This window comes from Somniosus microcephalus, chromosome 4, assembly GCF_052327205.1.
Source record: "Somniosus microcephalus isolate GS21.2 chromosome 4, FLI_Smic_1.0, whole genome shotgun sequence".
In the NCBI taxonomy this organism is placed as follows: domain Eukaryota; kingdom Metazoa; phylum Chordata; class Chondrichthyes; order Squaliformes; family Somniosidae; genus Somniosus; species Somniosus microcephalus.
The window spans coordinates 297,360,999-297,374,927 of NC_140990.1; the positions used below are offsets into that span (position 1 = coordinate 297,360,999).

Consider the following 13,929-nt stretch of genomic DNA (forward strand, 5'->3'; position numbering starts at 1 on the left):
CCTAAGGGGCAAAAAAGAAACAGCCATGGACAACTAAAGAGGTAAGGAACAACATAAAAACTAAAAAAAAACATACAAAAATTCAAAAAATAGCACAGATCCTGGTGAGTGGGAGAGATACAAAGAACAACAAAATGTGACAAGACAGATATTAATAGCTACAAAAAGGGAGTATGGAAAGAAACTTGCAAGGGATATCAAAATCAATGCAACATGTTTTTACAATTAGATTAGGAAAACAAGGGTGGTCAGGAGCAATGTGAACCCCTTGAACATGGAGAACGGTGATACTGTAAATGAAAATAAGGAAATGGCGGACATGTTGAATAATTGCTTTGCAACAGTATTTATAGTAGAGGAAGAGGATAACATGCCAGACATCCCAAGAAAAATAATATTGAATCAGTAACAGGGACTCACCAAAATTAATGTAAGCAAAATAACAGTAATGAAGAAAATAATAACACTAAAGAGTAACAAATCCCCAGGGCCAGATGGTTTCCATCCCAGTGATTTAAAGGAAGTAGGTGAGAACATTGCAGATAACCTAACTATAATCTTCCAAAGTTCTCTTGGTTTGGGAACCATTCCTTTAGATTGGAAAATTGCACATGCTACTCGCTATTTAAGAAAGGTGAGAGAGGGAAACCAGGGAATTATAGACTAGTTAGCTTAACACCTGTTGTTGGGACATTACTAAAGTCTATAATTAAGGATAGGGTGACTGAACACCTTGAAAATTTTCAGTTGATCAGAGAGAGCCAGCATGGATTTGTAAAAAGTAGGTCAACCTGACAAAACTGATTGAAGTTTTTGAAGAGGTGACTAAAGTAGTGGACAGGGGATATCTATGGAGCTTATTTATATGGGCTTCAGAAGGCATTTAACAAAGTCCCTCATAAGAGACAGTTAGCTAAAGTTGAAGCTCATGGAATTGAGGGCAAATTATTGGCCTGGTTAGGAAATTGGCTGAGTGGCAGTAAATAGAGCGTAGAGATAATGGGCAGGTACTCTAATTGGCAGGATGTGACTAGTGGTGACCCGCAAGGATCTGTGTTGGGGCCTCAACTATTCATCTTATTTATTAATGACTTAGATGATGGGATAGAAAGCCACATATCCATGTTTGCCGATGACTCAAAGATAAGCAGTATTGTAGGCAGTGTTGATGGAAGTATAAAATTGCTCAGATATTAATAAATTAAGCGAATGGACAAAATTGTGGCAAATGGATTTCAGTGTAGGCAAATATGAGGTCATCTACTTGCGACTTAAAAAGGATAGAACAGTATACTTCCTAAATGGTAGAAACAGTGGAGGTCCAAAGAGACTTGGGGGTCCATGTACATAGATCATTAAAATGTCACGGACAGTTGCAGAAAATAATCAAAAAAGCTAATGGAATGCTGGACTTTATATTTAGAGGACTAGAATATAAGGGGTTAGAAGTTATGCTACAGCTATATAAAGCCTGAGTTAGACCACACCTGGAGTACCATGAGCAGTTCTGGGCACCATACCTTAGGAAGGATATATTGGCCTTGGAGGGAGTGCAATGTAGATTTACCAAGATGATACCTAGACTCCAAGGGTTAAGTTACAATGTGCGATTACACAAATTAGGATTGTATTCCCTGGAATGTAGAAGGTTAAGGGGTAATTTGATCGAAGTTTTCAAGATATTAAGGGGAACTGATAGGGTAAATAGAGAGAAACTATTTCCACTGGTTGGGGAGTCTAGGACTAGGGGGCATCATCTAAACATTAGAGCCTGACCTCTCAGGAGTGAAATCAGGAAAGTGGTAGAAGTTTGGAACACTCTTCTGCAAATGGCAATCGATGCAAGGGCAATTGTTAATTTTAAATCTGAGATTGACAGATTTTAGCTAACCAAGGGTATTAAGGGATATGAGGCAAAGACTGGTCTCTGGAATTAGGTCACAGATCAGCCGTGATCTCATTGGATGGCGGAGCAGGCTCGAGGGCATAATCATCTACTCTTGTTCCTATGTTCCTATGACAGAAAAGGGCAGCCCAGGGAGAGGGGTGAAGGTTGAAACAAGACATAACTAAAAGCTTTGACCAAGTAAAAATGAAAAATGCAAAGCTCAAGAAGTAGTCCTAGCTGCAGAATTACTGTATATACACCAATGAGAAGTTAACTGGGGACTTTGCTCAGGCTAAAGAAAGAGCTTCAAAGGAACTTAAACAACAACTACCCAAACAGGATCTAGAACTTAAAGGGCAGTAAGCCAGGGAGCCTCCGGCTTGAAAAAAAAACTATTTTACAGATAAAATTTGGACAATGGGTAGCTCTGGAATTTTAGGCTCCGGAAACTGCCTTACAAGCATAATTCAAATGCCAGGTACCAGGAACTCCAAGTGAGGGAAACAATCTTTGCTAAAAGAGAGGCTAAACTTAACTAACAACTAGAGTTCACATGACAGTTATGCCAGAAAGAACAAGAGCTGAAGCAATAATCACAACAGTTGATCCAGAAAGAGTTAGGCATGCAGGGGTAAGATCATGGTTAGCCTAAAACAAGTTGGAACTTCTACACCAAGGAACACATCTACAAGAAGTCAAGTAATTCAAGCCAAGAAAGATAGAGAATGTAAAGAGAGTCAGAAGGTCTTAATGAGAACCCAAATGGAAGTAGACCATTGTAAAGATCAAACGTCAAAAGAATACAAAGACATGCATGAAGAGTTAAGGGTAAAACAGAATGAGCTTGATCATTGACAAATCTAGTTGCAAGGTTCTCAACAGGGACTGGAAAAGCAATGTCTCCAGATACAGGTGATACTACCTTAAGCAAAAGTTTAGTAATACTGAAGAAAGGTGTAGGAGAGTGCAAGAAGAGGTTAAGGAGTTAAAAAAGCTTTAAAAAAAAACTAGGAGGAAGAGGGTTACTAATATGGCAAAACAGAAACCTCAGTAAGAAAGTTGCAGAGTAGCAAACAAAACTAATCTAGGGGGTTTAGCATTTTATATGGCAGAGAGGGAGTTACCTCTGACATCAGATCCTGCGAGATTCAAAGGAGCAAATTATATTGTCCCATTGGACCAAGGATGGCATCACCCTTGGATCCCAGTTACAGCTAGTAGAGAATGATGAGGGGGAATAGAACACAAGGATATTGGGGATCTATACAGAACAGAGAGGATAATTCCATCTCCTGGAGTTAAGGATCAGGTAGAAGAATATATCCAAAACACAAACGCTTTGACAACTGAAGAACTGTGTACAGACCTGTGCCAACTACTTTATGAGTTCTGTGATATATTTGGTAGGGAATCTTATGGCTGCGGCGAAATCATCATACATGAAGCCTGCATTCCCATGGATCCGGAAATCCTGCCAGTGTATGCAAAATAGTACAAAATACCCAAAAGGTGCTCATGAGGCAGCTTAAGACACATTTAATGCTTTAAATAACATTATTAATGAGTGTAATTTCACTTACAACTCCCTATTGCACTGTATTAAAGCCAAATGGCAAGTAGACTATAGGCAATTGCATCGCTGTGACTCTGTCACACGAGCCTATCGCCCACTTGAATCATAACTTAGTTAGGTTGACAGGAGTACAGTGTTCGCCAGTTCTGACGAAGGGTCATCGACCTGAAACATTAACTCTGTTTCTCTCTCCACAGATGCTGCCTGACCTGAGTATTTCCAGCATTTCCTGTTTTTATTTCAGATTTCCAGCATCCGCAGTATTTTGCTTTTGTACACCAAGTAGTTAGGCAGCTGCTTCACAAGTTATTATTTTCTAGGAACCACTACTTCTAATCAGCGACAATTTAACTTAAAAATGCTTTTAGCAAGCTTAAGTTCGTTTCTGCTCTCACTTCAGCCAATTACAGGTACTAGTGCAGACATACCGAGAGTTTGAGGATAGTCATGTAAATGTAAAGATGAGCATAAACCCAGGAACAACTAACTTTATATTTTTAAAATTAAAACAAAACACACACTGGAAGGGGCTGATTGAAACATCATTCCTGTCCCAAAAGATTTTTAAGCAAAGTAATGCTTTAGTGGAGACATAACACCTTAATATATGCAATAAACACATTTATGTGTATACATATATATTCACCCACACATCCCCCATATGTAAAACTCCCTTTATCTTCCAGCACAATTAACATTTAATTCATCATTTGTTTTGGCACAGTTGTTTTTGCCAATTTAAACTGAAAAGTGTCAGCATTTAAGTACTGTAGGGACTGGTGACCTCTACATTGCTGTCTTTGGAAGTTGTGCAGTGATTTATGTCGAAGGGACCTGTAAAACTTTGTGTCAGTGAGAAAATTATAAACAACGTGCATGTTGTGTGCTGATTGCATATCAATTCCAAAAGAATAGTCGAAGGAACCAGTGTTTGATGAATGAGCATTCAAAATTGCCTAATTGCGAGCCTCAGGTTAACTTTCTGTAAATGGTAACTCAACTATTTGTTTACACACAGTTGTTTTTTTTTGCTGCTTTATCATGCAGAAAATATAAAGCTGTACCTGAGGTGACATTTCAGGCTTCATTCATGATTTTTGATTCTATAGCGTGGATTTTAACTCCTGGGCTGAAAGCGAGGGGGAGCTGCTGATACTTCCCGCCCGAGAGTCTCCATGGGAGGCCCAGCTGATTTTAACGGCCAGGCCTGATGAGCGTCCCACCAATTAGCTGAGCATCTAAAATGCGCTCGCTGGCTGCTGGCAGGTGAAGATTGGGCAGTCTGCTCACCAGCAGTCATGCACTATTATCTATATATATAAATCGGTACTTCTGTCATTCTGTCTATCTGTCTATCTGTCTATCTGTCTGTCATCGCGTGTGCGTTGCGGGTATGCACTCGAAAGTTACAGGGCGTACCTATGCGCGCGTTACCTCCAAAGAAAGCTTACGCTTCCGAGACGGTTTTAAGCGTATTTACGTTTCGGCCGGGCTAAAATTGCGCCCGCGGTATCCCAAAAACCTTCAACATTCCGCTCATTAGCATCTCATTATACGCTCATTAGCGACAGAGTGACCTCGAGCTCGACCAATCGTACGCCGGGTTGCTGGCGTGTGCCGCCGGGCCAATCGGTGCGCGTGTGGCCGGGCTTTATCGTTCTGAACCGAGGTGAGTCGCCGCCATCTTGATTCCAAACTTTTCCTTTCTTTTTCCCGCTTTCTGCGTCTTAAAAAAAAACGTTGCTTTTAAAACACATATTGTTTTTAAAAAAAATGATTTAGAAAGTAATTAACTTATCTAATCTCATTAATTTTCCTACCTTTCCCCGTTTTTCCAGGTAGGCCTAGAAGCCTCGGCGTCTCCTCCGCACCCACGCCCGAGCTAGGCACCTCCCAGCCCCACTCGAAGGCTGGAGGGCCGAGCCTCAGCCCAGCGCTGCTAGGGTGCGCGCGCAGCAGGAGCTGAGACGTCTCTCTCTGCCGGGGCTTGCTGAGCGTCCAGCGTTACCCTGGCAACGGGCGCAATCGGCGGTCTTCACCTCGGGGGGAGGGGGGGGGCGGCCGCGACTCTCAGGGGGGGGGGCCGCGACCCTCGGGGGGGGGGCCGCGCGCGCAGCAGGAGCAGCTGAGACGCGGCGTCTCTCTCTCTGGCTTGGTCAGCGTCAGGTTGCCCTGGCAACCGGGCCCGCCGGCCGAGAGAGACGCCGCGTCTCAGCTCCTGCTGCGCGCGCAATCGGCGGTCTTCACCTCCGGGGGGGGGGGCGCGACCCTCAGGGGGTCGCGACCCTCGGGGGGGGGCGCCCGCCGCCCTCCCTCCCCTCCGCCCTCCATCCCCCCCTCCCCTCCCCCGCCCTCCCTCCCCCCCTCCCCCCCCGCCCTCCCTTCCCCTCCCTCCCCTCCCCCCCCGCCCTCCCTTCCCCTCCCCTGCCCTCCCTTCCTTCCCCTCCCCTCCCTTCCCCCCTCCCTCCCTTCCCCCCTCCCTCCCTTCCTTCCCCCTCCCCTCCCCCCACCCTCCCTTCACCGCCCTCCCCCCCTTGAAGAAATTACTAACCTTTGATACCACATGTGTGAAAAATATACATATGCAAACATGTTAGCTCATTTTCTCTTTTTACACATCACCCTAGCTGATTAGGAATTTTAAAAGTAGCAATTACAGTTAATGCATCTTTAGGAGCCACCACTATATCTACAACAATCATCATTGGCATTATCAAAAGGACACGTGCACCATCTCAAATGTAGTCCAAATTATCTCCACTACAGTAGTACAACAACAACTTGTATTTATATAGCGCCTTTAACATCGTAAAACATCCCAAAGCACTTCACAGGACCGTTATCAAACAACATTTGACACCGAGCCACATAAGGAGACATTAGGACAGGTGACCAAAAGCTTGATCAAAGAGGTTGATTTTAAATAGCATCTTAAAGGAAGAAAGAGAGGTAGAGAGGCAGAGAGGTTTGGGGAGGGAATTCCAGAGCTTAGGGCCTGGGCAGCTGAAGGCATGGCCACCAGCGGTGGGGCGATTAAAATCGGGGATGCGCAAGTGGCCAGAATTGGAGGAGCGCAGAAATCTTGGGAGTGTATTAGGGCTGGAGGAGATTACAGAGATACGATGGGGCAAGGCTGTGGAGGTATTTGAAAACAAGGATGAGAATTTTAAAATCGAGGGGTTGCCAGATCGGGAGCCAATGTAGGTCAGCAAGCATGGAGGTGATCTGTGAACAGGACTTGGTGTGAGTTAGGATATGGGAAGCAGAGTTTTGGATGAGCTCAAGTTTATGGAGGGTGGAATATTGTGTTGGCAGCGGGGTGGGGGGGTGGTTGGCCAGGAAAGCCTAATACTCACTAATATGTGACAATATGGCTAATAAAAGCATATTCAGGGAATGCTTTAGAATCAAAAGGAACGAAAAGCACAACTAGGTGACAGATTGCCACAAAACTTTCTTGCCATTGCCTTCAGAGAAAGATTATTGAGTTATCAGAGGATGTAGCAGCAGGCATTAGACACTAAGGATAGAAAGCAGGAGTGCTTGCATGATCTGCACTCCCATCCTTCAAAATGATATGATCAATATATCAAGTGGAATTCCTCTGAGGAATCTAAGAGGTACAAGTATGAAATTTGGATTGAAAGTTGCCTAATGATCTGACCATGCAAGCTGCTGTCCATTCTGCACACTGGGTGGGGGGCTGCCGGCATCTCTTCATGTTAGCTTATCTCAATGAAGTTCTCAGGTAATAGGTTGCCTTGGGGATTGCCAAACCTCAGGTCAGATAGGAAGCAGAAGGTGGGCTGTCTGATCATTATCATCATCATGGCAGTGTGTGGGTGGCTCAGTGCCACAGCAGGTAGAGCTTTTACCCACTGAGACATTGGAAAGAGCTATACAAGTACAGCTACGTTTCAGCCTTGCCTCCGAGTCAGAAGGTTGTAGGTTTAAGCCCCGCTCCAGAGATTTGAGCACATAATCTAGGCTGACACTTCAGTGCAGGGCTGAGGGAGTACTGCACTGTTGGAGGTGTCATCTTTCAGATGAGACATTAAACCGAGGCCCACTCTGCTCTTTCAGGTGACCTTAAAAGATCCCATGGCAATATTCAAAGAAGAGTAGTGGAGTTCTCCCATTGTCCTAATCAACATTTATTCCTCAACCAGCACTACCATTATCCCATCGCTGTTTGTGATACCTTACTGTGTGCAAACTGGCTGCTGCATTTCCCGACTTACCACAGTGATTACACTTAAAAAGTACTTCATTGGCTGTGAAGCAACTTGGGACATCCGGAAGTGGTGAAAAGTGCGATATAAATGCAAGATCAATTGGTCTTTATTTCTAATTCTAAATTATGGGCTTTCAAACTGGGAACCCTGGATCCTAGGAGGTCTGTAAGGTAATGAGAATTATTTGCATATTGTTTCAGTTTTCATACTAATGAAAAACATTTTCTGCATCAATAGCACTGTTTTCATGTGGCCAGCTAGCACTGCCTTTCAGAAGTCAATGCAAAACATGGGAGAGTGTTCATATTTACAGAGGGTCACCCAGACCACAAAGTTGGAAAATCACTTCTCTCACTTTCTACCTGTTGAACCAGAGTGGCATCTTCGGAAATTACAGATATGGAAATGGCCCTAATGATGAAATAATGGGCCATAATTTGCTGTGACAGGGCATCCAACGGTGTCTATTAGTTAGACTTGGTCTTGCCAGTTTAGCGTTTTGTTTAATTTTTGCACAGCAAGTTGCTGAAAGTGCCAGCTGATAATGTCACAGCGAGAGAAGCAGGGCATCTGGGACCTGACGGAACAGGGCAAGCAACTGTGTACCTCCGTAACCAATTGGATTGAAGGATTGTGAAATGAACAGCATGAGGATGATGAAGGAAGTGTAAATTAGAGTGAGTAAATTCAATGCCAAATCAGGTACAGTAAGAGGAACAAAGAGGGAAAGAAAGATGGAATTAAAAGAGAGAGAGAAGAAAAGAGACAGAAAGGAAAAGTAAAAAACAGCTTAAATTTTAAATTTTACATTTATTAAATCTCCAACAACAATTAAAACCTGAGGAAATGTAATGCAATAGTTAATTTTCAGTGGCAGAGAGGTTGACTGGTAGCAGATACCACTTATCACATTGTTAAAAGGGTACTTAGACTGAAGTGGACAAGACTTAACTTTCTGTCGTGAGTTTAGTTTGAATCTACTGCACAAATACAGCAAGTTCACGCCATTCAATGGTGAGTCAGACAGCGAGATGCCGTTTTCGTGAAGCTCTTGGCGGAGAGGCACAACTTGGACAGCGACCTTTGGATATTTGACTTTAACCGCAAGCGCCATTAGCTTCACCATTATTTTGACAGCAAATTCTGGCTCCGTAAGCGTGGATATCTGCCTCATTGTAGTCAGTCGGTGGGAATGTTACTTTTCCTGCTGTATTCACTAGCTGTGCTATTACTAAGATAATACATAAGCCACACGCACATCCAATGGAGCAAACATTGGGAATGAGTATATGGAACTTATATGTGAAGCAGTTCAAAAGAAAACTACTCCCCCTGCCGCTATCAATACGAGAAGTAACATACTGGGTAAGCACTGGCAAAACTACTTTACCCTTGATATGGGGAAGTCTGTGGGCAATCAGGCTTGCAAGGACTATGTTCGTTGGCCAACTTTAAAATTCAGCTTGATTTTTTTATTTTTACCACTGCTGTTTATAGTGGTGAAAAACTAAAGTCAGAAGTTACATTTGGTCATTTTCCTTTCAGATATCCAGCCAAAAAATAACTTTGCTAAATTAATTAAAAAATAATCCATTTTGGCACAGGTTGGATCATTTTGTAGCACATAGTCTGCTTTCCTGCAATCTGCTATAAAAAAGGAGCTGATATTATTTTTGCGCTTTTCATGTAATACTTGCAGCTCATAAGTCACTCTTATCACTTTACCTACACCATTCAGAACTACTTTCATCTTCCTGGCTGCAGCCGCAAAATTTGTACATCAAAGAAAAATCATCAGACAGTGACATTAACTTTCAGAACAGTCAGCTTTGAGCTGACTGCCCCTCTAACATATCTTTGCCCCCACACACAGAATTCCATGGGTGACCTAAAAAATGTAACGTCAATGCCTCGGCATTGTCCAATATAAAATATCATGTGAAGTATGAGTCTGAATTTTCAGATAAAATCATTTAAAAATAGATATCAAAACACGATTTTTAAAAATACAAAAATAATCATTTCAGCCTGTTTCTAATATTCACAATACAACACATTTTGTTGGCAACTCTGTTCAGCTCAGTGACTTGTACAAATACAAAGTGTACGCACAAGACCACCATACTAATGGTCAATACAAAATCAATGAGAATCTTAACATTTCTGACATGACACTGCTGAAAATAATGACTAATATGAAGAGAAACAAATGGCTGACAGTGTGTTGAATGCAGAAATTCAATCCAGAGGTTCTGATGACATTAATAAATCAGTCAAGCTTTGCTCTCATGGCTATGACTGTCATCAGAATTTCTTGAATGAATTATTGCCTTGTAACCCACCAGCAGCCATCTATTGCACTACATGTAATTCAGTAGAGCTGTCAAGTATCACTCATTTGGAGTGAGCTTCATTAATTTTGTTTAAAAATGCAACAATCCTTCAAAATTTAACACAGCTCCATGTGGTTAAATTGGTTTGCGATTTGTCTCACTCCCTTTTAATCATAAACTTCACTCCTAAAATTCTCATGATTCAGAGAAGCCTCTAAATTGACATCCAACACAATGCACATACTTATTAAACTCTTACATATTATACATTGAAAAGGCCTGCTCTATATATAAATCAGTGTCTCTTTAGGCCATGGTATTATTTTTAAGTTTATAATTGTAAAGGGTTACATCATTCCTAGTTTCATTCAGCTCATTGTTCAATAGACAATTTATTTTTGCTGGATATATTGATTTCCTGATGGTAGCATGAACTGCTCCAACAACATTTGACACCTGTTCCTTTGTGTGTCTATTCTTATTTTAGTCTGACCTTTTCATCTTGCTCAACAATCTAAAAAAAATTCTCCCTTAAATTCTTCCACACTATAGCCACGATTTTTCCTTTCAATGCGGCTTGGGGGGCGGGAGAGCTGCCTTCCGGGTTCCAATCCGACCCCCAATGACGTCCGACGCACAGACGTGATTTTGCATCAATTGGCCTTGTTAAGCCCGCCCTGCAGGTTTGCCGGCTAATTAAAAGAAATCCGGTGTCAGATGGCATCAGTTGATGATGCGTCATCTACCAGTTTTCTTAAAGGGGCCACGCACAATTAATTTTGACTGCTGATTTTTCAGTGTTTGACAGCATTGAGGTGCGGCAAACACTGACAATCACTGTACAAAGGTGAGCCCTTGCGCCCAGGCTCTCCAGTGACTCCTTCCTTAGGCTGGAACAGATGGCAGCTGCAGGTGAGGTTACTGAAGCGATCTGTCACTGGTGAGAGAGGTTCTCCCAATGAGGTGGGACTACACAAACAATTCAAAACTTGTCACCTACAGAAAAGTCTAAATACATTAAAAATGATTTTCTCAACATTTTCTTACCTCTGAAACTCACCAGTGTACCATTGGCTCCTTCACACCACTTCCACAGTTGTCATCAATGTACAAACATTACAGTAGACTCACAGCACTCCACACTTACCTGGCGTGATGTCCGGACATTGGGAAGCCCACAGTAGACCTGTCAAAATTGCAAAAAGCCTCTTAATTGCCTGTTAACAACCTGTTAACAAGCAGTTAAGTGCCTATAATCTTTTTCCCAGCACTAGGTGTTGGTTCCATGCGCAAATCAGGGACCCGACACCTGGGAAGATTGATTGGAGGCGGGTTGACAGCAGGTTTCCGACCCGCTGTCAATCTTTGCGATTTTGCCGGATGTCCTGCCTCCAAACCCGTCCCCTGAGCGCCGGCAAAATTCCCCCCATAGTGACTCTAGTGTCTCCTTGTGCTGTCAATTCTACACATTTGCCATCTTTGGTATTTAAATCTAAATTGTCTGTGCACGTTCCCTCTTCTAACTGTGCCTGTGACCCTGGTTCTAGAGTTTGTACCAATATCACATTATTATTGGGGTTCAATTTATCTATTCCCCTAAGAATCTTGAATACTTAAATAACAGGCCTGAATGTGCAGGCGGAGGCTTCCACGCGAACTTACCTTCTGCCTCGGGATCCATGGAAGCTCGCGCTCCTGGACCTCTATGCGTAGACATGCGCAGGGGCCCACGTATCCCAGGGGTGCAGGCGGTTCGCGAGCACCCCGGGATCACGTGGGCTGGCCCAACCAATGACAGAAGGGAATCCCCATTCATGCTTATGGAGATTCCGTATGTACAGAAACTCTATAAGCATGAATGGGAATAACCCAAAAAATACCTCTACACTTCAAATAAAAAAATTTTTAAATCACATATTTAAAATTAATTAAAATGGCATTTAATTAAATATTTAAAACAAAAATGTAATTTTTTGAAAAATAAATTTACATGTTTTAAAGGGGCTAAAAATAAACTTACCTTATTACCCAGGTTTTTAAATGCATAAATTATTGAAAAAATTATTTTTCTGCTTTTTAAAACTCTTATGCTGGTAAAAGCAGGCCTTAAGCCTGCTTTTACCAGGCATAAGGATTTCATGGGCATTCGCTGGGTAGAAGTTGGACAAATAGCCCAACTCTCTGCCCGCGGATGTCTTTTTTTCCTGGGATGCGTTGGATCTGTCAAGAAAATTCTTGACAGACCGCAAGTTCCGGGTTTTAGTGCATGCGCAGCACATGTCTAAACCCGGAACTTGTGAGGCCCTTACGGGCGCATACGTACCTCATACTCACCCATAGGGGTCGCAAAATATGGCCCAATATCTCTCTTGAACTTCTCTGGCTGGAAGTAAACAATCTCAGATTCTTCAATCTTAAACTCGTTATAGGGTTCGTTGACCTGTTTCTGGATCAATGGATATCCTTACTATAGTATGGCAGCAAAAGTTGTACACAGTACAATCGGATGGGTACAAAAAATCATTTAAAAGGCTATTGAAATGTTTGCCTTTATCTACAAAGGGCTGGAAGTTATGTTACAACTGTCTCGAGCTCTGCTTGGACTACATCTGGAGTACTGCATTCAGTTCTGGGCGTCGCACCTCAGGAAGGATATATTGGCCATGTAGGGGATGCAGTGCAGATTTACCAGAATAATACTGGGATTAAAAGGGTTAAATTATGAGGACAGGTTGCATGGACCATGAGTATAGAAGATTAAGGGGTGACCTGATTGATGTGTTTAAAATGATTAAAGGATTTGATAGGTTAGAGAGAAACTATTTCCGCTGGTGTGAAAACAAGGGATGTGCAGGAGTGATGTCAAAAAGCACTTCTTGACACAAATGGTAGTGGAAGTTTGGAACTCTCTCCCCCAAAAGCTGTTGAGGCTAGGTCAATTGAAAATTTCAACACTGAGACTAATAGAGTTTTGTTCGGCAAGGGTTAGAGCCAAGGCGGGTAGATGGAGTTAAGTTACAGACCAGACATGATCTAAGTGAATGGTGGAACAGGCTGGAGGGGCTGAATGCCCTACTCCTGTTCCTATGTTCAGCAACACCCTTCTCCTTTGGGGGAGGGATTTTATGCAGTTGTGATTGCAGTTGTTATGCTAACAGCTTGTGTGAATTATGTGAAACAATCACAGTGGACAAAGGATTTGTTATCACAACAGAATGTCATCCCTACTGTACCAAACCACAAACTCTTTACCAGAAATGGGATTTCCAGCTTCACGCCAAGCTTGCTAAGAGAACAACCAGTAAAGAGGAATGTGAATGTATCCCTCTCTCCAATTCTGGGAAGTGATACATATAGTAAACACTAATGCTAGCCGAGGGCCCGAGAATGTGTATTGATATGTTGTCATGCCTTGTGTGGCACTGCGTAAAAAAGAGTACTTTTTTCTAAAAAATAAAATGTGATGTTTTGTAAGAAAATCAACACAGACTGAACCTTTTGATTGTGACAACCAAATAGTCTATTTACTTAAAGTGTATCCTGAACTTGAGGGCAAAGAGTGATATTACATATAAAAGCCAAAGGCATAGAACAAGTCCATGTGAATCACCATCACATAAATATTGCAGCGTCTGGAGAAATAATGATGTGTCTATCAGAGGATTGTGGTATTGCACAATGTATTGAGTAATCAATGATAGATCTCTAATTGTAAGCTTCCTATGATTACATATCAAGAGTTGTGAGAGGATAATCACACTGAACCTAGCTGAAAATTTCCTACATTACAACAGTGACAACACTCCAAAAACACTTCATTGGGATCCTGAGGTTGTGAAAGGCACTACATAAATGCTAGTTCTTTCTGTTAGTAACTATGGCAAGTTAAGTAGCTATGGG

At 42.4% G+C, this 13,929-nt stretch overlaps 1 protein-coding gene across 1 annotated transcript in view; it reads right to left on the reverse strand.

The window, feature by feature from the left end:
- The window catches only part of LOC147120556 (low-density lipoprotein receptor-related protein 1-like), a 2,135,446-nt gene that overhangs the window by 1,879,494 nt on the left and 242,023 nt on the right, over positions 1-13,929 (reverse strand). The window lies entirely within an intron of this gene.